The sequence below is a fragment of the Emys orbicularis genome, chromosome 9, assembly GCF_028017835.1.
Source record: "Emys orbicularis isolate rEmyOrb1 chromosome 9, rEmyOrb1.hap1, whole genome shotgun sequence".
NCBI classification, from domain to species: domain Eukaryota; kingdom Metazoa; phylum Chordata; order Testudines; family Emydidae; genus Emys; species Emys orbicularis.
Window position 1 is genome coordinate 31,322,849 of NC_088691.1, and position 23,985 is coordinate 31,346,833.

Genomic DNA, 23,985 nt, shown 5'->3' on the forward strand with positions numbered 1-23,985 from the left:
GTTTGGAGTGCAGGAAGGGGCTCCGGGCTGGGGCAGGGGGGTAAGGGCTCTGGCTGGGGATGGGGATGAGGGGTTTGGGGTGAAAGGGGGGGTTCAGGGCTGGGCAGGGGCTTGGGGTGGCGGGTGTGGGGCTCCAGAAGGGAATTTGGGTGCAGTAGGAGATTCTGTGCTGGGGCAGGGGCTTGGGGTGTGGGAGGGGGTTTGCGGAATGGGGTCCTGGTGGCACTTACCGCAGCATCCATAAAAAGTGGCCACCAAGTCCCTGCAGCCACTAGTCACATGGGCAGCCAGGGACGCTTTGTAGACTGTACTCATGCCTGCAGGCACCGCCCCCGCAGCTCCCATTGGTCGCGGTTCCCGGCCAATTGGAGCTGGCACTCGAGTAGGGGCAGCGCACAGGGCCTCCCTGACTGCCCATGTGCCTAGGGACCTCTCGTCCACTTCTGGAAGCCATACGGAACCAGGGCAGGTAGGGAGCCTGCCTTAGTCCTGGGTCCCCGCAGTGCCGCTGACGGGACATTTAACGGCCCGGTCATCAGTGCCGACCAGAGCAGTTAAGGTCCCTTTTCTACCGGGTGCTATGGTTGAAAACCAGATGCCTGACAATCCTACTCAACTCCTCTCCCTCAGCTTCCTTAGGGGATGCCTTCTCCTAAGTCCATTGCTAATTCCAAGCATCAAGGAATCAGATCCCATACGGAACAAGTATTTTCACTGGACACTTTCCACATGGAGATGCTAAGTAATTAGCTTGGCTGACCCCTCCAAACCTCAGTCAGGTTCCCAGATATGGAGTGAATTATTCACTAACCTTGGCCAAAAGGGGGCAGGATGTGTAAATACCTCCCCTCCCATAGGTACACATGATCCAGACACCTGATCTCCTTCTGGTCAGCCTTTGGCTCAAGGGATACGCTCCCTGCCCTATCCTCTGAACCCAAAGGAGGAGGAGAACCCTTAGAGGAGCCACAACTCCTTTTCTTCCCACTGGCCAGACAAAGCCTCCCACTATTCATACTACCGGGGGGGAGCACACTTTCACTTTCCATTGTCAAATTGCAGAACTGTTACGGGATTGGGCATGGTTATACAAAATATTGCAGATTCACAATGGGATGAGCTTCTAGTGAGGCATGTGATTGCAGCAATGCCTATCAGTCATTTAATCACATGGCAGAAGAACATCTCCTCCCCCTGCAGGAGGGGAAAAGAAAACTATATGACGTTGCCTAAGAGTTTTCTTCCGGGCTCTGAAATCTACAAGTCTGTACATCCTAGGGAAGAATATTGGACCACTGTAGTAATAAAAACCCTGCTAATTATAGGCACATGCATCTCCAAACTTTAATTAGTGATATGCAGATCTCAAGAGATTCAAGTGTTCAGTTTGGATAAGCACCACATATTCTGATGCTTATCAATATTGTTTTGAGGATAGATACGTTTTAGGATCAAGAACTGCATTTTTCACTTGATATTCAGTTACAATATCAAACTCTGAAAAGAAAAAGGGTAAACAAAAATTAATTGGCTGTGTCCACTACCACTGTGACCCCTTGAAGCCATCACTGTAGAAATTGCTATGGGAGACTACCACAGTGATAACAGACCTGTGCGCTGCTATCATTGTGGAAATTGCTAGGGCACAGACTGAAGTATAGAACCTAGGTAGGAGAACAAGAAACCTTGTGAATACTAGTGAATGGGCTCACATTCTCATTTGTGTTTTTGCCTACAAGGAAACTAAAGAAAATAATAAAGACCTCCATTTTTTTAATTGATTACTGACTAATTGAATGGGCTCTTTTGGAAAGACATAGTGGTACAATATAAATAGATATATAAACTCAGGCACATATGCATTTACAATAGTCTGATGTTTATGTGGCTGTTATTACTACAACTGATTTTCACAAAGTACTACAGACAAATTTAACCTTTTCTCCTAATTTTATTGGTGTATGTGGGAAGAGAAGGAAAGCATCCTCTCAGGTGGATTTTGATTTGAATTTGAAAAAGCAGATTTCAGAAATGTCTATTCCTAGTACTTTTTTAAAATAGGGGTGAGATCTATAGAAATGGTCCAAATTATTATGACCATTTTTTTCAAAAACAGGAGCCTATAATTAGGCTTCAAGTCCATATTTAGGTGTGTAAGGGAATTTTCAAAATCTCCTAACTGACTTAGGAGCACAATGGCAGACGGTGAAGGACTTCAAGCAATATTAAAACTTTCCAATCACAATGAGGTGTATAAAATGGGGGCTTACTTTAATTTAATCTGAAATAGATGACTTCTCCATCCCTCCCCGCCCCCCCATAGATCTTCTATTGTGTTAAATGGATGTAACAAGGCACAAAATAAGACTCTAAATCTGTTCATAAAATCAGCAGCACAGATCAGAAACACAAACACCCGGATCGGCGGGTAGAAATCGATCTCTTGGGGATAAATCGATCCCCGAATCGACGCACGTACTCCCACCTCGCCAGGAGGAGTAAGCGCCGTCGACGGGGGAGCCGCGGTGGTCAATTTGCCGCCGTCCTCACAGCGGGGTAAGTTGAATAGGATACATTGAATTCAGCTCCACTATTCGCGTAGCTGAATTTGCGTATCTTAAATCGATCCCCCCCCCAGTGTAGACCTAGCCTATGTCAGGTAAAGATCATATGTAAAGCTCGAAGTTTCTAGAAAAATTGGTCTTTTGAAGTTTTCAGTAAGCATTCCGCAAGACACTGAAACCAACTCAACACTGTATCATTTTCAACAGTCCACTAGATGGTGGAATAAGCTAATAAATAGGACATTTACTAATACGTATGTCTTTCTCTCTTTGATACAATGCAATGATAAGAATGCATTTGGACTTTCTAAGTGCTTTGTCCATAACCTAGCATTTTAGTTTGGTTGCTTTTATTTGTTTTTATTGTTTGATTTTTTTTTGTTTTGGTTCCCCCCTCCCACCCCAGATTTGATTTGCTCCCTCTCATCCCATCCTCAATTACTGTGTTTGCATAGCATATTAAACCTTTTCAAGATTTCCACTTTAAAATAAAAAACAGTATGAACCTAGTATTTTTAAGTATTATTTCAACACAGTTTTTTTGTATAGTCTTCAATGTCACTATTTCCAATGCTATTCTGTTGAACCAATTTGTAGTTTTTGTTTTTAAATGATTGGCTGATTTGCCATGGTTTAGGTAAGTATTATTCCCTATCAAAACAAAAATAACAGTGAAAATCCATAAGAAAGAAAATATGGCTAGATTTAGGAAACAGATCTAAGTTTCAAACACTGAAATGTCTTGAGGTGCATAGTTTGTTTATTTTGTGTTGAATTGCTATGTGCCTAATTAGAGTATTAGCCTCTTCCTCAGACTAAGGGTATGTCTACACTACGAAATTAGGTCGAATTAATAGAAGCCAGTTTTATAGAAATCGGTTGTATACAGCCGATTGTGTGTGTCCCCACATAAAATGCTCTAAGTGCTCTAGTCGGCCGACCGCGTCCACAGTACCGAGGCTAGCGTCGACTTCCGGAGCATTGCACTATGGGTAGCTATCCCACAGTTCCCGCAGTCTCCGCCGCCCATTGGAATGATGGGTTGAGATCCCAATGCCCGAATGATGCAAAACAGTGTCGCGGGGGGTTCTGGGTACATGTCGTCAGGCCCCTCCCCCTCCGTCAGAGCAACGGCAGACAATAGATTCGCGCCTTTTTACCTGGGTTACCTGTGCAGACAACATACCACGGCAAGCATGGAGCCCGCTCAGCTCAGCTCACCGTCACCATATGTCATCTGGGTGCCGGCAGACGTGGGACTGCATTGCTACACAGCAGCAGCAGCTAACTGCCTTTTGGCGGTAGACGGTGCAGCATGACTGGTAGCCTTCATCGGCGATCTGGGTGCTGGCAGCCGTGGGGCTGGCAGCCATAGGGCTGCATTGCACCAACCCTTGCCTTTTGCCTTTTGGCAGTAGATGGTTTATTACGACTGGTAACCGTCGTCATCATACAGCAGTGGCTGGAACTCCGTATGTCCCCCAGTCCCCCATCCCCCCAGTCATATTCTGCTGCCTTCACAATGACGATGATGGCTATCAGTCATAGTTACCTATTACAAGTTGGATCATCGCACATTAGCAGAGTCTTCCCTGAGCAGCAGATCGTGCAATAGGCCTGAAGGCCATCGTCATCATACAGGAAAAATGTGGCTATCAGTCTTAGTACACTAACTGCCAAGCGCCCAGCATTTGCTGCCAAGCACCCAGAAGATGCCGAGGGCTATCAGTCATGCTGCACCGTCGTCTTAAGATGTAAAAAATAGATTTGTTCTGTATTCATTTGCTTCCCCCTCCCTCCGTCAAATCAACGGCCTGCTAAACCCAGGCTTTTGAGTTCAATCTTGGGGGGGGGGGGCACTCTGTGTGACAGTTGTTTGTGTTTCTCCCTGATGCACAGCCACCTTTCTTGATTTTAATTCCCTGTACCTGTACGCCATGTCGTCACTCGCCCCTCCCTCCCTCCCTCCTTCCCCTGGTCCATCAGATACTAGTTTCGCGCCTTTTTTCAGACCAGACGCCATAGCTAGCACTGGGATCATGGAGCCCGCTCAGATCACCGCGGCAATTATGAGCACTATGAACACCACACGCATTGTCCTGGAGTATATGCAGAGCCAGAACATGCCAAAGCTAAACCAGGACCAGTCGAGGAGGCGATTGCAGCGTGGCGACGAGAGTGATGAGGAAATTGACATGGACATAGACCTCTCACAAGGCACAGGCCCCAGCAATGTGGAAATCATGGTGTTACTGGGGCAGGTTCATGCAGTGGAACGCCGATTCTGGGCCCGGGAAACAAGCACAGACTGGTGGAACCGCATCGTGCTGCAGGTGTGGGACGATTCCCAGTGGCTGCGAAACTTTCGCATGCGTAAGGGCACTTTCATGGAACTTTGTGACTTGCTTTCCCCTGCCCTGAAGCGCCAGAATACCAGGATGAGAGCAGCCCTCACAGTTGAGAAGCGAGTGGCGATAGCCCTGTGGAAGCTTGCAACGCCAGACAGCTACCGGTCAGTCGGGAATCAATTTGGAGTGGGCAAATCTACAGTGGGGGCTGCTGTGATCCAAGTTGCCAGGGCAATGAAAGACCTGGTGATATCAAGGGTAGTGACTCTGGGAAACGTGCAGGCCATAGTGGATGGCTTTGCTGCAATGGGATTCCCAAACTGTGGTGGGGCCATAGACGGAACCCATATCCCTATCTTGTCACCGGAGCACCAAGCCACCGAGTACATAAACCGCAAGGGGTACTTTTCAATGCTGCTGCAAGCCCTGGTGGATCACAAGGGATGTTTCACCAACATCAACGTGGGATGGCCGGGAAAGGTACATGATGCTCGCGTCTTCAGGCACTCTGCTCTGTTTCGAAAGCTGGAGGAAGGGACTTTCTTCCCGGACCAGAAAATAACCGTTGGGGATGTTGAAATGCCTATCGTGATCCTTGGGGACCCAGCCTACCCCTTAATGCCATGGCTCATGAAGCCATACACAGGCAGCCTGGACAGGAGTCAGGACCTGTTCAACTACAGGCTGAGTAAGTGCCGAATGGTGGTGGAATGTGCATTTGGACGTTTAAAAGCGCGCTGGCGCAGCTTACTGACTCGCTCAGACCTTAGCGAAAAGAATATCCCCATTGTTATTGCTGCTTGCTGTGCACTCCACAATATCTGTGAGAGTAAGGGGGAGACATTTATGGCGGGGTGGGAGGTTGAGGCAAATTGCCTGGCCGCTGATTACGCGCAGCCAGACACCAGGGCGGTTAGAGGAGCACAGCATGGCGCGGTGCGCATCAGAGAAGCTTTGAAAATGAGTTTTGTGACTGGCTAGGCTACGGTGTGAAACTTCTGTTTGTTTCTCCTTGATGAACCCTCCGCCCCCCCCCCACCCGGTTCACTCTACTTCTCTGTAATCCAACCACCCCACCCTCCCCTTCCCCCTTCGAGCACCGCTTGCAGAGGCAATAAAGTCATTGTTACTTCACATTCATGCATTCTTTATTAATTCATCACACAACTAGGGGGATAATTGCAAAGGTAGCCCGGGATGGGTGGGGGAGGAGGGAAGGAAAAGGACACACTGCAGTTTAAAACTTTAACTCTTATTGAAGGCCAGCCTTCTGATGCTCGGGCAATCATCTGGGGTGGAGTGACTGGGAGGCCGGAGGCCCCCACACCGTGTTCTTGGGCGTCTGGGTGAGGAGGCTATGGAACTTGGGGAGGAGGGCTGTTGGTTACACAGGGGCTGTAGCGGCGGTCTCTGCTCCTGCTGCCTTTCCTGCAGCTCAACCATACGCTGGAGCATATCAGTTTGATGCTCCAGCAGCCGGAGCATCGACTCTTGCCTTCTGTCTGCAAGTTGACGCCACCTATCATCTTCAGCCCGCAACTTGCTCTGTTCATCCCGCGATTCAGCACGCCACCTCTCCTCTCGTTCATATTGTGCTTTTCTGTAATCAGTCATTGACTGCCTCCATGCATTCTGCTGTGCTCTGTCAGCGTGGGAGGACATCTGTAGCTCTGTGAACATGTCATCACGCGTCCTATGTTTTCTCTTTCTAATCTTCACTAGCCTATGTGAAGGAGAAACATTTGCAGCTGGTGGAGGAGAAGGGAGAGGTGGTTAAAAAAGACACATTTTAGAGAACAATGGGTACACTCTTTCACGTTAAATTTTGCTGTTCACATTACACAGCACATGTGCTTTCGTTACAAGGTCGCATTTTTCCTCTTATATTGAGGGCCTGCCGGTTTGGTGTGAGAGATCACTCAAGCAGTGCCAGGCCACAGATTTCAGCTTGCAGGCAGCCATGGTAAGACACAGTCTTTTGGCTTTTTTAACCTTCTTAACATGTGGGAATGGTTTCAAACAGTAGTGCTCTCATTTCCCATACCAAGCACCCGTTGGGTTGGCCATTTATAATGGGTTTGCAATGTAAAAGGAGGGGCTCCTGTTTCAGGGTTAACATGCAGCACAAACCCAACTAACTCCCCTCCCCCACACACCCAATTCTCTGGGATGATCACTTCACCCCTCCCCCCCACTGCGTGGCTAACAGCGGGGAATATTTCTGTTCAGCAGAGCAGGAACGGGCACCTCTGAATGTCCCCTTAATAAAATTGCCCCATTTCAACCAGGTGACCGTGAATGATATCACTCTCCTGAGGATAACAAAGAGCGATAAGGAATGGATGTTGTCTGCATGCCAGCAAACACCGGGACCATACGCTGCCATGCTTTGTTATGCAATGATTCCAGACTACGTGCTACTGGCCTGGCGTGGTAAAGTGTCCTACCATGGCGGACGGGATAAGGCAGCCCTCCCCAGAAACCTTTTGCAAAGGCTTTGGGAGTACATCCAGGAGAGTTTTCTGGAGATGTCCCTGGAGGATTTCCGCTCCATCCCCATACACGTTAACAGACTTTTCCAGTAGCTGTACTGGCCGCGATTGCCAGGGCAAATTAATCATTAATCATTAAACACGCTTGCTTTTAAACCATGTGTAATATTTACAAAGGTACACTCACCAGAGGTCCCCTGTGTGCCCTCAGGGTCTGGGAGCACGCCTTGGGTGAGTTCGGGGGTTACTGGTTCCAGGTCCAGGGTGATAAACATATCCTGGCTGTTGGGGAAACCAGTTTCTCCGCTTCCTTGCAGCTGTGAGCTATCTACATTTTCTCCATCCTCATCTTCCTCGTACCCCGAACCCGCTTCCCTGTGTGTTTCTCCAGTGAGGGAGTCATAGCACACGGTTGGGGTAGTGGTGGCTGCACCCCCTAGAATGGCATGCAGCTCCGCGTAGAAGCGGCATGTTTGCGGCTCTGCCCCGGACCTTCCGTTTGCTTCTCTGGCTTTGTGGTAGGCTTGCCTTAGCTCCTTAATTTTCACGCGGCACTGCTGTGCGTCCCTGTTATGGCCTCTGTCCTTCATGGCCTTTGAGACCTTTTCTAATATTTTGCCATTTTGTTTACTGCTTCGGAGTTCAGCCAGCAGTGATTCGTCTCCCCATATGGCGAGCAGATCCCGTACCTCCCGTTCTGTCCATGCTGGAGCTCTTTTGCGATCCTGGGACTCCATCATGGTTACCTGTGCTGATGAGCTCTGCGTGGTCACCTGTGCTCTCCACGCTGAGCAAAGAGGAAATGAAATTCAAACATTCGCGGGGCTTTTCCTGTCTACCTGGCCAGTGCATCTGAGTTGAGAGTGCTGTCCAGAGCGGTCACAATGAAGCACTGTGGGATAGCTCCCGGAGGCCAATAACGTCAAATTCCATCCACACTACCCCAATTCCGACCCCCTAAGGCCGATTTTATCACTAATCCCCTCGTCGGAGGTGGAGTAAAGAAACCGGTTTAAATGGCCCTTTAAGTCGAAAGAAAGGGCTTCGTCGTGTGAACGTGTCCAGGCTTAATTTGATTTTACGCGGCTAAAGTCGACCTAAACTCGTAGTGTAGACCAGGCCTAAGACTAGATGAGAAACGTAGAGCTGAATATAAACCTTTGCATTCTGGAAAAAAAGTTCAGTTAAAAAAAAAAAAATGTGGTTCTGAACTTCCTAGTTCCATCCAAGACTAGAAGTGGATGCATTACAATATCACAAGAAATTCTCCTTCCAACCTGACGAATACCAGGATGTACTAGAAATATGATGAAGCTGCAGACAGATTTCCAGTCAGCTAACATTTGGAAATTAAGATTTCCCTCTCCAAATGAAACTTCAAAGCCTTTTCAGACTGGAAATCATTAACATGTATAGCATCAGAGGTGTAGCCGTGTTAGTCTGGATCTGTAAAAAGCAACAAAGAGTCTTGTGGCACCTTAAAGACTAACAGATGTATTGGAGCATAAGCTTTCGTGGGTGAATGCCCACTTCGTCATGTATAGGATAACATAGGATTTATTTATCAGAAAAGATGATGGAATGAAGATGAACATTTCTTATTTACTTAAAATGGCCAAATACTTAATTCTGTATTTAGTTTTAAAAAATTGTTCAGGGGAAGCTATCATTTGCCAAAATTTCAAACTACACAACTTCAATGGCTAAGTTTTAAAGCAGTGAATGTCACTTTGTAGGCTGACAAGGTGGGTGAGGTAATACCTTTTCTTGGACCAACTTCTGTTGGTGAGGGCATGTCTACACTTACTGTGCATCGACGCTGCAGTGATCGATCCACCAGGGGTCGATTTAGTGGGGTTAGTGAAGACTGCTAAATTGATCACAGATTGCTCTCCCGTTGACTCTGGTACTCCACCAGAATGAGAGACATAAGGTAAGTCAACAGGAGAGTTTCTCCTGTCAATCCAGCAGTATAGACACCGCAATAAGTCACCCTAAGCTATGTCAATAAGTCACCCTAAGCTTAAGTCACCCTAAGCTATATTCACATAGCTGGAGTTGAGTAACTTAGGTCAACTTAACCCCGTAGTGTAGACCTGCCCTGAGAGAGACAAGATTTCAAGCTACGGACAGCTCTTCTTCAGAGCTGGGAAACGTACTCAGTGTCACAGCTAAATACAAGGTGGAACAGACTGTTTAGCATAAGTAGTTAAACATTTCAAGGGACCATTCTAGGTGAAGTGGCCCATTAACACCTCTCCAGTCACATAAGAACATAAGAACGGCCATACTGGGTCAGACCAAGGGTCCATCAAGCCCAGTATCCTGTCCTCTGACAGTGGCCAATGGCAGGTGCCTCAAAGGGAATGAACAGACAGGTTGTCATCAAGTGATCCATGCCCTGTCACCCAATCCCAGCTTCTGGTAAACAGAGGCTAGGGACACCATTCCAGCCCATCCAGGCTAATAGCCATTGATGGACCTATCTTCCATGAAGATATCTAGCTCCCTTTTGAACCACGTTATAGTATTGGCCTTCACAACAACCTCTGGCAAGGAGTTCCAGAGGTTGACAGTCCATTGCCTGAAAAAATACTTTCTTGTGTTTGTTTTAAACCTGCTACCTATTAATTTCATTTGGTGGCCCCTTGTTCTTGTTTTATTCTCTATACCATTCATGATTTTATAGACCTCTATCATATCTCCTCCTTAGTTGCCTCTTTTCAAAGCTGAAAAGTCACATTCTTATTAATCTCTTCTCATACAGAAGCCATCCTATACCCCTAATCATTTTTGTTGCCCTTTTCTGAACCTTTTTCAATACCAATACATCTTTTTTGAGATGTGGCGACTACATCTGCATGCAGTATTCAAGGTATGGGTGTATGTAGTGAGGCGGTGTGGCTCCCCACTACCCCAGAGAGAAACGAGACCTTCCAGACACCAGAGTGGGCAGAGCTAAGGAGCTCTGAGCCCACCCTTCAGAGGGTCAGGCGACGCCCCAGAAGTACAAAGGCTCGACCTCAGAACTCACTGGAGAGACAGCCGCCATGTAGGCCATATGCCTCTGGCCTGGCCCGCGACTGGGAAGCCCCTGCGGCCCTAGGTGCACGCAAGGACTGGCCTGACCTGCCCCATGCGCACTACCCAGAGGAGTTGCCGGGCCTGCCTCTTGCCAACTACCCTGAGGAACCCATGGTGCTGTACCCCCCGGAGGACACCACTGTGACCCAGGTACCACCAGAGGGGGAGTCTGGAAGTAGCCTGGGGGCAGCCGACCCTAGTCTGGCTGCAACACTGCCAGAGCCCATGTCAATGTGTTGCGGTCAGGATCCCCACTGACACAGCAGCGGGTCTTCTGCCGCTGCTAGGGCCCCGGGCTGGGATGCAGTGGAGTGGGAGGGCCTGCATCCCCCTTGCCACCCAACTCGCGGGTGGCAGTCTCCCCCTCTCCCAGGTCCTTTGGAGGCCTGGGCTTATTGCTACTGTTTGTATTACTACTGCTCAGCCCCTGCCTGAGGGCCTGAGCACCTAACTCATTGTTGCCCTGCCCTGACCCAGGGCCTGGGCCTATTGCTACTATTTGTACTGTTACTGCTCCGCCCCTGCCTGAGGGCCTGAGAACCTGACTCACTGTTGCCCCGCCCTCACCTAGGGCCCGGGCTTACTGTGCTTATTTCAGTTGCCGCAAGGGCCGCCGAGGGAGACTCCCATGGCCGGACTAATTCCCCCAAGACATCAACAGTGTATAGTCAGGCGGAGTGGCTCCCCGCCGCTCTGGAGAGGGACGAGCCCCGGCTAACCTCTTTACAGCGTACCATGGATTTATATAGAGGCAATATGATATTTTCTGTCTTATTATCTATCCCATTCTTGATGATTCCCAACATTCTGTTCGCTTTTTTTGACTGCTGCTGCACATTGAGTAGACGATTTCAGAGAACTATCCACAATGACTCCAAGATCTCTTTCTTGAGTAGTGACAGCTAATTTAGACCCCATCATTGTATATGTATGGTTAGGATGTTTTCCAATGTGCATTACTTTGCATTTATCAACGTTAAATTTCATCTGCCATTTTGTTGCCCAGGCACCCAGTTTTGTGAGATCCTTTTGTAGCTCTTCGTCGTCTGCTTTGGACTTAACTATCTTGAGTAGTTTTGTATCATCTGCAAATTTTGTCACCTCACTGTTTACCCCTTTTTCCAGATCATTTATGAATATGTTAAATAAGACTGGGCCCAGTACAGATCCCTGGGGGGAACCACTATTTACTTCTTTCCATTCTGAAAACTGACCAATTATTCCTACCTTTTGTTTTCTATCTTTTAACCAGTTACCAATCCAGGAGAGAACCTTCCCTGTTAACCCATGACTGCTTACTTTGCTTAAGAGCCTTTGGTGAGGGATCTTGTCAAAGGCTTTCTGAAAATCTAAATACACTATATCCACTGGATCTCCTCGGTCTGAATGCTTGTTGACTCCCTCAAAGAATTCTAGTAGATTGGTGAGGCATGATTTTCCCTTACAAAAACCATGTTGACTATCTCCAAACAAATTATGTTCATCTATGTGTCTGACAATTTTGTTCTTTATGATAGTTTCAACCAATTTGCTCGGTACTGAAGTGAGGCTTACTGGCCTGTAGTTGCCAGGGTCACCTCTGGAACCATTTTTAAAAATTAGCATCACATTAGCTATCCTCCAGTCATTTGGTACAGAAGCTGATTTAAATGATAGGTTACAGATGACAGTTATTAGTCCTGCAATTCACATTTGAGTTCCATTTGAGTCACATGGGGATGGGGTAAAGCTTTTTAGGCTGCACACTTCTTGTATGAGTAAGTCAGGCTGGATTCTTTATCTAACTTTACCCCATCCCATTCCAAAGTTGTTCGGTACTTTTATCTGTTTTTTTGTTGTGTGTCTTAGAAGATATATAAAAAGGATCTCAAGGAGCTTCTGATGCCAAAGATGGAGTTATTTTGGCAATTTCATTTCTGTGTTTAGTGTTCGGGATTCCTTTCAGAAGACCTCCTTAAAAGAGTGGAAATGCCATTCCCATCATGTCATGGCCCCAATCCTGCATCAGAATCAACTGGTGCAGACCTCTGCACTCAGACTTCCAATTTGGGATTCAAGTTACAAGGCAGCTATGATAAGGTTACCTTAAATATTGAGGAGAGAGCAAAGAAGAGTTTCTAATGTCACCTGTCAGTATCTTGAACCACTCACAATCAAGCAGCTTCAGGCCAGGACATGATACAGTACTTGTTGCTGCAGTAAATGACATCCTCCCTTTACATAGACAAAATATATCCATATGCATGATCCCAGACAGCTCTGCAGCATTTGAGACTGTTGGTCATAAAATACCCGTGTCCCAATCCAAGAAAAACTGAGGTAAACAGAAGTGATTTAGGGTTCTTCTCAGACTGTTAACAGACATGAAGCAGTTGATAGATTTGGCAAAAAACATATAGACTGAAGTATAAGCAGTACTCCTCTGAACACCCAGCTCTACGTCTCCTTTTCATCGAAAGAAAAATACCATCAATTTTAAGCTCTTTCCATGGTTAGCTCAAAATTTAGCACAAAATCTGAATCCAAGCAAGACTAAGGTGATGATGCTATGAAGCACTTACCCTCAATATTATTGGTTAAAGAGGAGGAATCTGCCCTTCGATTTTTATGTCTGTCTGCTGCCTTGCACTATTTTTGGACTCCTCCATGCTACTAGATGACCAAACAGCCATGGTAATAAGAAGCACCCACTTTCACCTGAGACTAACAGAAGACTTCATAACATCCTATTGATCACAGACCTATCTATAGTGATTCACATGCTTGTGACATCCAGATTTAATTATTATAATTCATATACAGGAAAGAAGTCACAAACACTGAAAAAGCTCCAACTGGTACAACACCGAGGACTCTATCTGCGTAGCAACACAGGTCATTTTAAACACACTACCTCCAGTGCTTGCTCTCTAACACAATTCAATTCAACATCTCTTTCCTCAGTCCATAATCAAAGTGTCCCTAGATATTTGAAAGATTGGCTTTTCTTCCACGACCATAATTTCCTAACAGGAACAGTGGCCCTAAGCATTTTCCTGGCTATGGTGGAAAATGTTTTCAGTGCCCCACCACCATGCAGAAGCAGCCAAGCAAAAAAAAATTAATAAAAAAATAGCTGAGGGTTACAGTAATATGACACCTCGGGACAAAGAGAGTAACCACCCTGCTTGCCCAGTCCGAGAATCAGCTCTATATCCTAACATCAATTGCTTTCCACAGGAGGAATACAAGTGTCAACCAATATGTTGATGTTAATGAGTAAGAGAGAGAGAGAAGTTTCCTGTGAAACTAAATTCTGAACCAAAGTGCATACTTAGTTTTCACTCAGTAACTTCTCCTTATACTCACAGACATACAATATACTCACTCACAAACACAAATGTAAACAAACAGAAAACGTTAGGAGCTAATCAATATATTTTCCCTTCAGGTTAGGAACGAAGAAATGGAGAGAGAGTGCTGCTGTTATCTCTATTTTTAAATAGCTGAAGTGCTCTAATAGTGTGATTGAGACCAACTAAGTGCTTAGGTAGATAATCACCGTTTTATGCATATATGTATTTTAACAAGTGTCATTGAATATAAGTAACTGTAAAAAAATTCTTAAAGATAATAAAGAATCTGGAAATAAGGGCTTATTGGGATATAGAGTTCAATATAAATAGGTTTCCCAAACCAAGAATTCTTCTAGTTTTAATGCTGGCAAATAAGTTATTGTTTCAAGTGCATTTATTTTGCGGGTTGCTTGTGTCACCATTCCATATTTAGGTTCAAGATTAGTTTCTATTGAAAAGTAACCTTGTGCTAAAAATTAAATCTAAATTATTCTTCATATGGCTAGATATATAATTTAAGGTCCAGACCCTGCTGTACTTAGTGAGGCAAAACTCCCACTGAAGTCACTGGGAGATTTGCTTGATTAAAGATTGAGTAACAACTGTAGGACTGGATTGACGTTTCAATTTTTTTTTTAAATAGTGAACAATTTAAGTCAATTAAAATCAACGTTTAATCTTTATACTATATATTTGTCATAGACTTGACTAAAATAAAAAATGTACAGATTTTTAATTTTGAAAAAAAAATTAATTTGTGAGACCTTCAATAAGGCAAAGATTTTAATATTCAGAATCGGCTCTCCCACCGCTAAAATATTCAGCCTCAAAGTTAACAGAAGGCTCCAAATATCCAAAACAATGGAGGCTCTACCATGAGTCTGTATAATTATTATTGCTCTTGATAACTAAATGAAGTTAGCTTCAGTGCCAGAAGTGTAAAAATCTCCATTATAACAGCAGCTGTGGACTGAATAAATAATACAACTGGGGCTTCCTGGTACCTTCTCCCATAAGAATCCAACTTCCTCTTCATCATTAGAAAACATTTTTAATTCAATGACAGTTTGTAATTTATATTCTTAAAATACTGTGCTCCAGTATTCCAAACAATTATTTATTGCCACCTAATAACTGTCTATGGCATGTTAAACACAACTAAAAATCTCAGCAGCACACATTAATATCATCAGAATGCTCCTTGGTTAAACAATGAGCTACAGTCTATTTTAACTTTGAGAAAATGTCAATATTAAGTTAGATCAAATGTCATGTCATTTTGGGTGTAAAGTTTTATTTGAAATCAAAATGAACTCAGTTCATTGATTAAGTAGGTCCGCTGTAACTAAAGATACCAATTTTTTCAAGCATCGTTGAGTTCAGTATTAAACAGAGTTTTAAGTAGAATTTTTTTTAATTTGGCCTCTGAATTTGTGCTTACTAGTTTACATATTAGTTTCCATGTGTGCAAATCTTGAGGCACAAATCCAGATGCTGAATTGAGGCACTTAAAGGTAATACATTGGTCCTCCGATTGTGTATTGTCAGGGAATTTCAATCGCACAGTAATCATGTTTTCCAAAACCAATCAAAATTCAGCATGTAACATGACAATGGCACTGGGGGAAGTAGCAGTTGACAGAAGCTACTTATATGGTACATATACAGTTCAAATGAAATATGATGACATTGGAGAATGAGGTGTTTTGATCTTCATTTTATCTCACTTGATCAGAGTACATCAAAACTCATACCATTTGGCACTGGAGGCAGTCAGTGCCATTGAGGATGTTGGAGGCGGAGTTTTATTGGCCACCTTTGAAAAGGGTTTGATAGTTGAGATATATTCCTCTTATTTACTGCTCTTCATTCCTCCAAGACTGTCACTCTCTCCTTGGGAATGTTGTGCATGTGAAGACTCTTTTGAGCTCTCAGAAAGGATGGCAGAGAATGTCCAGGGAAATGGATTCAATTAGATCTGACATTTGGTTCACCTTATCAGGACCTTTGGCCTTCAAGTCATCTAGCCCTTTGTTCAAGAATCTTCAGACCTTTACGTTGATAATTTCTTATAGTCTATTTCTTGCCAATGGTTCATCAAACCTCACTTCCAAACAGGGAATAGTAGCCTCAAGACCTGTGTCTTCTGTGTTTCTCTTAACCAGCAAACATTCTCCTTTTGTATGAGATTTGCTTATTCATCCCCCTCCCCCTCCCACACACACATATCCTCAAAATCTCTTTCAAGCTGAAGGAGTTAATAATTTCCATTATGTTGGTATTTTGTGTCTAATTCAGTGAGATTCTGTATGTTTTCCCATTCCTCCTTCTCACCTTCTGCACTTGTAAGCATGGTAACAGGAGTGTTGCTATTACTAATGTAGATACTGCAATCAATTCTGTCTGTCAGTGTTATGGTATTGTTAGACATTTCTTCTCAATAACAGGAGGTTTTAGGCCACAGGTTTTAGGACATGCCATAATAACTCAGTCTCCTAAAACAGAGCTGTAAAATATCATTGAAATACCAGGGGTGGAGACATCAAGAAGGTCACACAAATATGGCTCACTTAGTACTTAGAGCTTGATCCAATTCCTACTGAAATCAATGGGATTATTTTCATTACCTGTAATGGGAATTGATCAGACCCTTAAATATAAGGGCATCATGAAAAACTAAATGAAAAATGTTCTGATGTACATGGACGTATGCACGACTATTCCAATATAAAACTTCCCTAACTGTAAAACAACCAAACCGATTTTTTTCCAGCTTAGATTGTTTTTCTTTCCACAATAAGAACTACAAAGTAAACCAAGTTTATATCTATTATGTTTTGCCAATTGTGTGTGATTTGAGTGCACACATGTCAATTGGAACATGTGAGAAAAGTATTTTTGTGCATGCTTGCATAATTCCAACATAATTGAATATCTTGAGCTCAAATTTTCTAAACAAATCTACCTTTAGTCTGGAGACCAAGCAGAGAAAATTTCATTCTGAAGAAATATGTTTGAGAAAGTTATGGGCATCTGCAAAAGGGGTGTGTGTGTGTGTGTAAATGGGAGTTATGATGGAATATAACTATGTGTGATAGCAGTGTAATTATATTTCCATAATATATAAACAATATTTTATAGGTCTTGATACCTCATCTTCTATTTTACAGTTACTCTTTCAGAGGTATCTTTGGAATGTATTTACTGTTTTCACTTAGAGCTGAGGTATGAGGGATTCATCTCTGAACCAGCCCTTCAATTAATATTTCCTTTTGTCCATTATACTCTTTATCTTTAATCAGCTGAGTTGTACAGCATATTCAGACAAGCACAGGGAGAAAGAGGAGGAAGAAAATGGTAGGGATCGCAGCTCCCAACTTGTTATATTATTTCACTTACAGTTATGAGTTAGTGGGCCCAAAATGAGACGAGACACCTTTTGGATTCGGTATGTATTGATTAGTGCATGATAGTATAATCTCAGGAACTATATTTACCCTTGCTGATACAGTAAAAGCTTTGTTATCCGGCATATTGGCAGAATGGGGGGAGCCGATAAGTAAAAAATTCCGGTTAACTAAGAGGGAAGGAATTTGGCCAATGGGAGCTGTGGAGCCAGCACTCGGGATGGGGGCAGCATGTAGAGCCGCCTAGCTGCACCTCTGCCTGAACTCCCTGCCCCAAGCTCCCTCCCAGACACAAGCTCCCTCACAGAGCCTGCATCACACATCCCGTCCTGCACTCCGAATCTCTCATGGGCGTTCCTTCACCTAGGAGCAGCAGGGACATGTTGTTGCTTCTGGGAAGCCACGCAGAGCCAGGTAGGGAGCCTGCCATCCCCGTGCCAACTGGACTATAAACCGGACTTTCAAGGAAGATCAGAAATGCTGGTTTATAAAGTTTTCTGGTTGGTAAAGTGCCAGATAACACAGATTTTACTGCATTTTACTACTGTCCCTTTGAGTCAATAGCTGTTTGTGTAATAGAAACTCACACATTTATTACAGAGACAATAGATAGGGCTACAAAAATATTTTTTGGGAGGAAGGCTGTTTCCTGCTGTACCAGATGTAGGAGCCTCAAAATCTCCTTACTCAGCTCCCCTAAGGGATGCTTTCCTTCACATCCCTTTCCAATCAATTTTATCTGGTAACTGAATCCCATCCGTAATGAATACCTGCACTGGACATTGGCCAAAAGGAGGTGCCAGCAATTATGCTTGGCTGCCTCCCCACACCTCCTCTGGGTTCTGACTCTGTCATTATCAGCAGAAAAAAATATATCCATTCCCGCACCTGGAAAATACATACAATAAATGTTTGTGATTCCAAATGACCAAATTATCACTTGGAATTCCAATTACTCTAAGTGACATAAAACCTAATTCCTGGACAGATGGTGCCCAGTTTGTTTTAAACAAACATTTTTAACTACATTTTTAAAATCAGGAAAATATTTTTATTATTTTGTAAAGTTGGTCATTACACAAATGAAGGTTTGGGCCAAGTCTGACCTGAGAGTGTCCTAGAAACCTAAAAATCTGGGGAAAAGAATTATAAATATTATGCGGAGTTCTCCCAGGCTCATTAGAGTTAAAAATTAATAAAATTGTCAGCTATCACTTAAAATCCAGTCTTGCTGTTGTGTTACATTTTCCTATGTGTCCGAATCAATTTATACTTGTAGTGAAGAGAGAAGTAGTTTAAAATTGTCTGTTAAAAAAATACTCCTATAATAGCCAAAAGGAAGATAACATTGTATTTTTGTTTGCATAAGGTCTCAGAGCCAGGGCAACATAATTCATTTTTAATTTTGCCTCCAAGTAAATGAAAAGAAATTCAGTGTTTTAATTGATTTTTGGGTCTCCGTGTTGGACATAATATTGTATTATTTACTGATATGATATAATATATATGGTAGTTCCATATTCTGAAAATTTTCTTTTGCCGACAGGAGTAAACCATATTTTTGTAAAACTGTGGGGCATTATACTATCTAAACAACTCTAATCTCTAAGCAAGAATATCCTCCTCCAATATGAGTGTTTAATGCTCATGCCCCATAAATTAATACACAACACATGAGAATTTCAGAAATGCTAGTCTATATTTACAGGAGGAAATTTAGTTTAAAAAAAAATCAGGAAGTTGTCAAGGAAATCAGAAAGGTTGTTTTGAAGTTACTGTAGCTTGTGAAATGAGCTGTTACAAGGGCTGGGTTGTACATCTTCAAGTACACTATATCATCTAATACAAAGGCACTTTTTGCTGCCGTCATTCATCAGTGTCATTTCCATTTGTTTTGATGATACCCATTCCATTACAGACCTGTTCCAACTCCCACTCAAGTCATTGGGAGTTGAATCTAGCTGATAATGTTCATTAAAAATACTATGCAGTACTTTGTGGTAAAAGTACTTTTAAAAATAACTAATCTGTAAATCTACATTCTAACCAATTATCAGACTTTTACAAAGATAAGTTATTGCAAACTAATCTACCAACAAAAATGATCATTAGACATATCTTATGCATAGTACTTATCTACCACTATCTCTTATAGACTAGAGAGATAATAAACTGTTCTTTTCCATTAAAATTTAATTGAAACATAGGGCATTCTTTAGCAGCCAATTTACACAGGGCAGTTAATGAAGGTTCTGCAGTGGTACCGGGCATAATTCGAAAGTAATACAAGCAAACAGTGTCATCGCACCAGGGGTCTAATTACTCAATTTTTAAACTAATTTTGAGGGCTTTTTAGTGAATGTTTGGTTTAATAGTTTTAACGTGCTTTGGTTTAATGAATTACTCAGATAGAAAAGAGTGATTGTTTTTAACGTCACAGCAAAAACCAAACATGACAAGTGTACCCAATGCTGTACAGACTTTTTTTGGATGCGTCACGCTCTCTTTCATAAAGTATTTGGATGACTTTTTTTTTTTTTTTAAAGGGTTTCTGTGGCATCACTCACAAGCATGGATCTGTCTGGAATAATGGCCTTTTCTTTCGCACTGCCATCAACACCTGTTCTGCCCAATCTTTCCTTGATCTCCAGTTCTATTTTGTATCATATAATTTTATTGGTCATATAATGGATTACAAAAATAATAGTACATATGTAACCCTTCTGCCCGTCTGAGTTGGCAGCAACAAGGGCTGGGTTCAGTATCTAGGGGTTCTGTTTCAATAACACAATGCAAAACCGGCTCGAGCCCCCACCCAGTGACCTGGAACAATTACATACCACCCCCCAGGCACCTCTAAGAGGCAATACTTCCCCTCTTGCAAGCACGGAGTCTGAGTGTAGCAAAATCCTTTTAATAAAGGAGGGAAACAATGCGGCATTATGATGGGGAAACACCACAAACAGGATTCATAACACAAACCATGAGCAAAAGACCCACCCCCAAGTAAGTTTGGCAGTGTCCTTTTCCCCTCAGGGTCTTAAGTCCAGCAACCCAAAAAATCAACTGAAAGTCCAACAACCCAAAAGTCTCTGTCCCTGGTCAGTGCAGCCCCAGAGTTCAAAAGTTTATCTGCAGAGTTTTACCTCCCAGCCTGGGTGGAAATGGGGGGTGGGGGGTGCAGGGGTATTAAGGGGCACCTTACGTGGTCCGAGGCTGACTGCCCCACCTCTCCATGGGGTTCTGCTGCAGCCTTCACCGCGAGCCACTCCGCCAGCCATCCCATGAGCTGCTCCAGCCGTCCCACAAACTGCTCTGCTCCGCCAGCCACTCAGCAATATATCTTCAGCCACCCCCACCCCCAAGCACTCAGCAATGTCAGCTTTTAGTAATTTTAGCTCTTTAGTGATTTCAGCTTGTAGTAGGGGAGCCTCAGTGCTGGTGCACCATTGGCCCAAAGTGAATTCAGCTCAGCAGCCTGTAACTAGACTCCTAATAGAATCAAAATTAGCTCGGATATTCCACAGTGGAGAAAGAGGAGGTGCAATTGGTGTTTCGGACCCTCAAAAGGGGCCCATACCATCTGGTACACATACCTGTCCCCAGCCCCTCTCAATTCACTGGGTTTTGGAACCCATTTCCCTTGTCTAGCGAGTGCTACTTAGTTGATGGCGAGTCCCTTGGTCATAAAACAGTTCCATTGTCCTTGATTCACATAATCAGGGTAACACTTTATTCTTCCTGCCCCAATAACAGAGAAACTGGGGATCCCACAGCAGCCAAAGTGACCATTTGAGCTGCTGTGGGCTCATGCTAGGTGGGGTGGGTGTGCCTATGTAAACAAGATCAGCCCCTGAAATTCTTTTCCACAACTCGCCACAATTCATCACCAGATGTCAGGGTAGAGCTCATCCTGACTCTCCTGTATCAAATAAGGATTTTACAATGTATTCTTTATACATATTGTAACAGACTACAGCATGACTAAATAATTTATATCTTTAGATTAGAAATGCTTTATGCTCACACTGCTCCAACTTCTCGTCCCATGCTGAGGCAGTTCAAAGAGTGCATCCAAATTATGGCAATTCGGTTTGATGTTCTGAATTGCACACAGTCCACTGAGAACATATTTCAGGTGGCAGCATTAGGTAAAGGTCGATTGCCAAGTTTGCTACAGAGTTCTGGTGCCTGGCAGCAGATACTAAACGGAATGAGTTACTGCAGCACTACCATTTCCTACATGCCCTAAGTGAGGAAGTAAAGGACAAGGTGGTCCATGTGGAGTTGACACCCAAACTGGATATCTTGGTCAAGTTGTGTATTAATACTGAGGTCTGTCTGAGTGTATACTGCCTTGAGAGAGAGTTAAGTTCCTGACCCCCTTCTACATTCTCTTCAGAGGGGCCTGGGAAGATCAGTTGAGTTCAGCCTTGCAAAAAGGGGCTGGCATTGGGCTTCAGGCTTATGTATGTATTGTGGGGACTTTGGACACTATGCTGTGGGATGCATCTCTAAGAATCAAGCTATATCTTGACCAGAAAGATTCCAGACATCAGCCCTGATGAGCGTGTCAGGGCTGAGCCTGTGTTCCCCACCTCACTACAGGACCTTGCACCCTTTCTTGGCTACTGGCACCCTGGTTATGGATGGACACTATGGCAGCACCATCCAACATCCTGCCATATCAGTGGTTAAAAAAAGATGGCTCCTTATACCCTTGTATTCACTACTGAGCTCTGAATAAAATAATGGTCCAAAACTGCTGTCTCCGGCCACTTATTAATGAAAATTTTCAGAGGATCTGCTCAGCCAAAGTTTTTACTATGTTTGACCTTTGTGGGGCCTACAACATCGTCCGAAACAGGGAAGGGGATGAATGGAAAACTGTGTTTGGCCCCCAGTACAGACATTTTTAATATTTAGTTATGCCTTTTGGGTTATGTAACTCCCTGGAGATGTTTCAGCATGTCGTCAATGAGATTTTCTGGGATATATGGGACTGGTTCATAGTTATTAATTTGGATGATGTTTTTTTCCAAAAGCCAGGCACTGCATGAACAGCATGTACACTACATTTTCACCCAACTCTGCCAAAGCTATTTTTATACCTAACTGGAGAAATGTAAGTTTGACAAAGACACAGTCAAGTTCCTCAAGTAGATAATTTCCCTAAAAGGGCTAACAATGGACCCAAGGAAGGTCTCAGATCTCTAGGTGGAACACCCTAATGGACATAGCAGGCATTCAGCAGTTTCTTGGATTTGCCAGGTTCTATGGGCATTTCTTTCACCTATTTGCCTCAATAACTGCACTTCTTCAAAAGGGAGTCCACTTCATCTGGTTGCTAATGGCAATGTTCATGTTTGATCAGCTAAAGAAAGCATTTACTTCAGCTGCCATTCTTGTTCACCTGGATCCTGCCAGGCCCTTAACCATAGAGGCAGATTATTTGAACTTTGCCATTGGAGCTATTCTGTCACATATTGGCTCTCATAACCAACTCCATCCCTGTAACTTTTATTCAAGGAAACTAGCCCCTACTGAGAAGAATTATTATATCTGGGACAAGGAGTTACTGGAGATAAAGGCAGCATTTGAAGAATGGAGACACCTTCTAGGAGAAGTTTGGTTCCCGGTCCAGGTCCTTACCAATCATATGAAACTGGGTATCTTCAAATGGTTCATAACCTTAACCAGAGACATCTGCTAGTCACTTTTATTTTTCAGTTTCAATTGTATCGTCACCTACGTCCTGGGGTCACGTCATGGGAAGGCAGATGTCCTGTCCTGCAAGGATGAATATGTCAATTGGGACATGGCTCCTTCTACTACTGTTTTATGCCTATAAAATTTGATTCAAGGGACAACAAATAGGGGTCTGATGTCCCTCATCCAGTCCTTGCTGCCCCAAGACATCCACACTACTAAGGTGTGTCAGACCCTAGATGCTCCCAGTGGTCGGCCCGAGCTCAGCATTTCATTTGAAGCATCGGTTTTATCATGGAAGGTGTCTTTATATCCCAGAGGGTGAACGCAGATGTGAGGTGTTAAAGATGTGTCACAATACTTCAGTTGCTGGGGTCACATTACATCCCATAGTCTTCATAGAAATATGCTTTTGATATGAATATGGCATAACATTTTATGCAAGAGAGGTCATGTGAGGTATCATTGGAAAGGATAATCATATTCAGTAAATCATAACCTATTTGTATGCATGTATCATTGCTATATCTGAAGTTATGAATATAAGCTTTGTATCAAGTGCAAAAGAGTTTGCATCTAGGAAACACCCACCAGACAGTAGGCAATCAGCCTGAATGGGTGATTAGGAAGAACAATAAGGCTTTGAAGATACTAATCTCCCACCTTCCTGAGACGCTTCCTGGGTTGCTGATTTGATACTGCAGGATCATGTGATCGTGTCACCTGGTACTAGACTCCAGTCTTGGGCTTCAAGTGTTTTTCCCTTAGAAGAGGGTGCGGGGTCAGACTGGGAAACAAAAGGTTCCTGCCATATGTAAATCCTATTTAAGACTGGGGAGTAAATTAATCAAGGCTTTTCTTCACTGCCTCGCTGCACAAGAAGGAAGACTGTGGAAAACACCTGAAAAGACAACGGAACTAAGCTGGGGGAGACAGGGGCTGAGTCCAGCCAAGAAAGGACAGCCTGTAAAAAGAATCCCTGAAGATTTAAGCTGCAAGCCATGCAGTTACTGTCAAGAAACTCTGCATGCTGCTTCAAACAACAT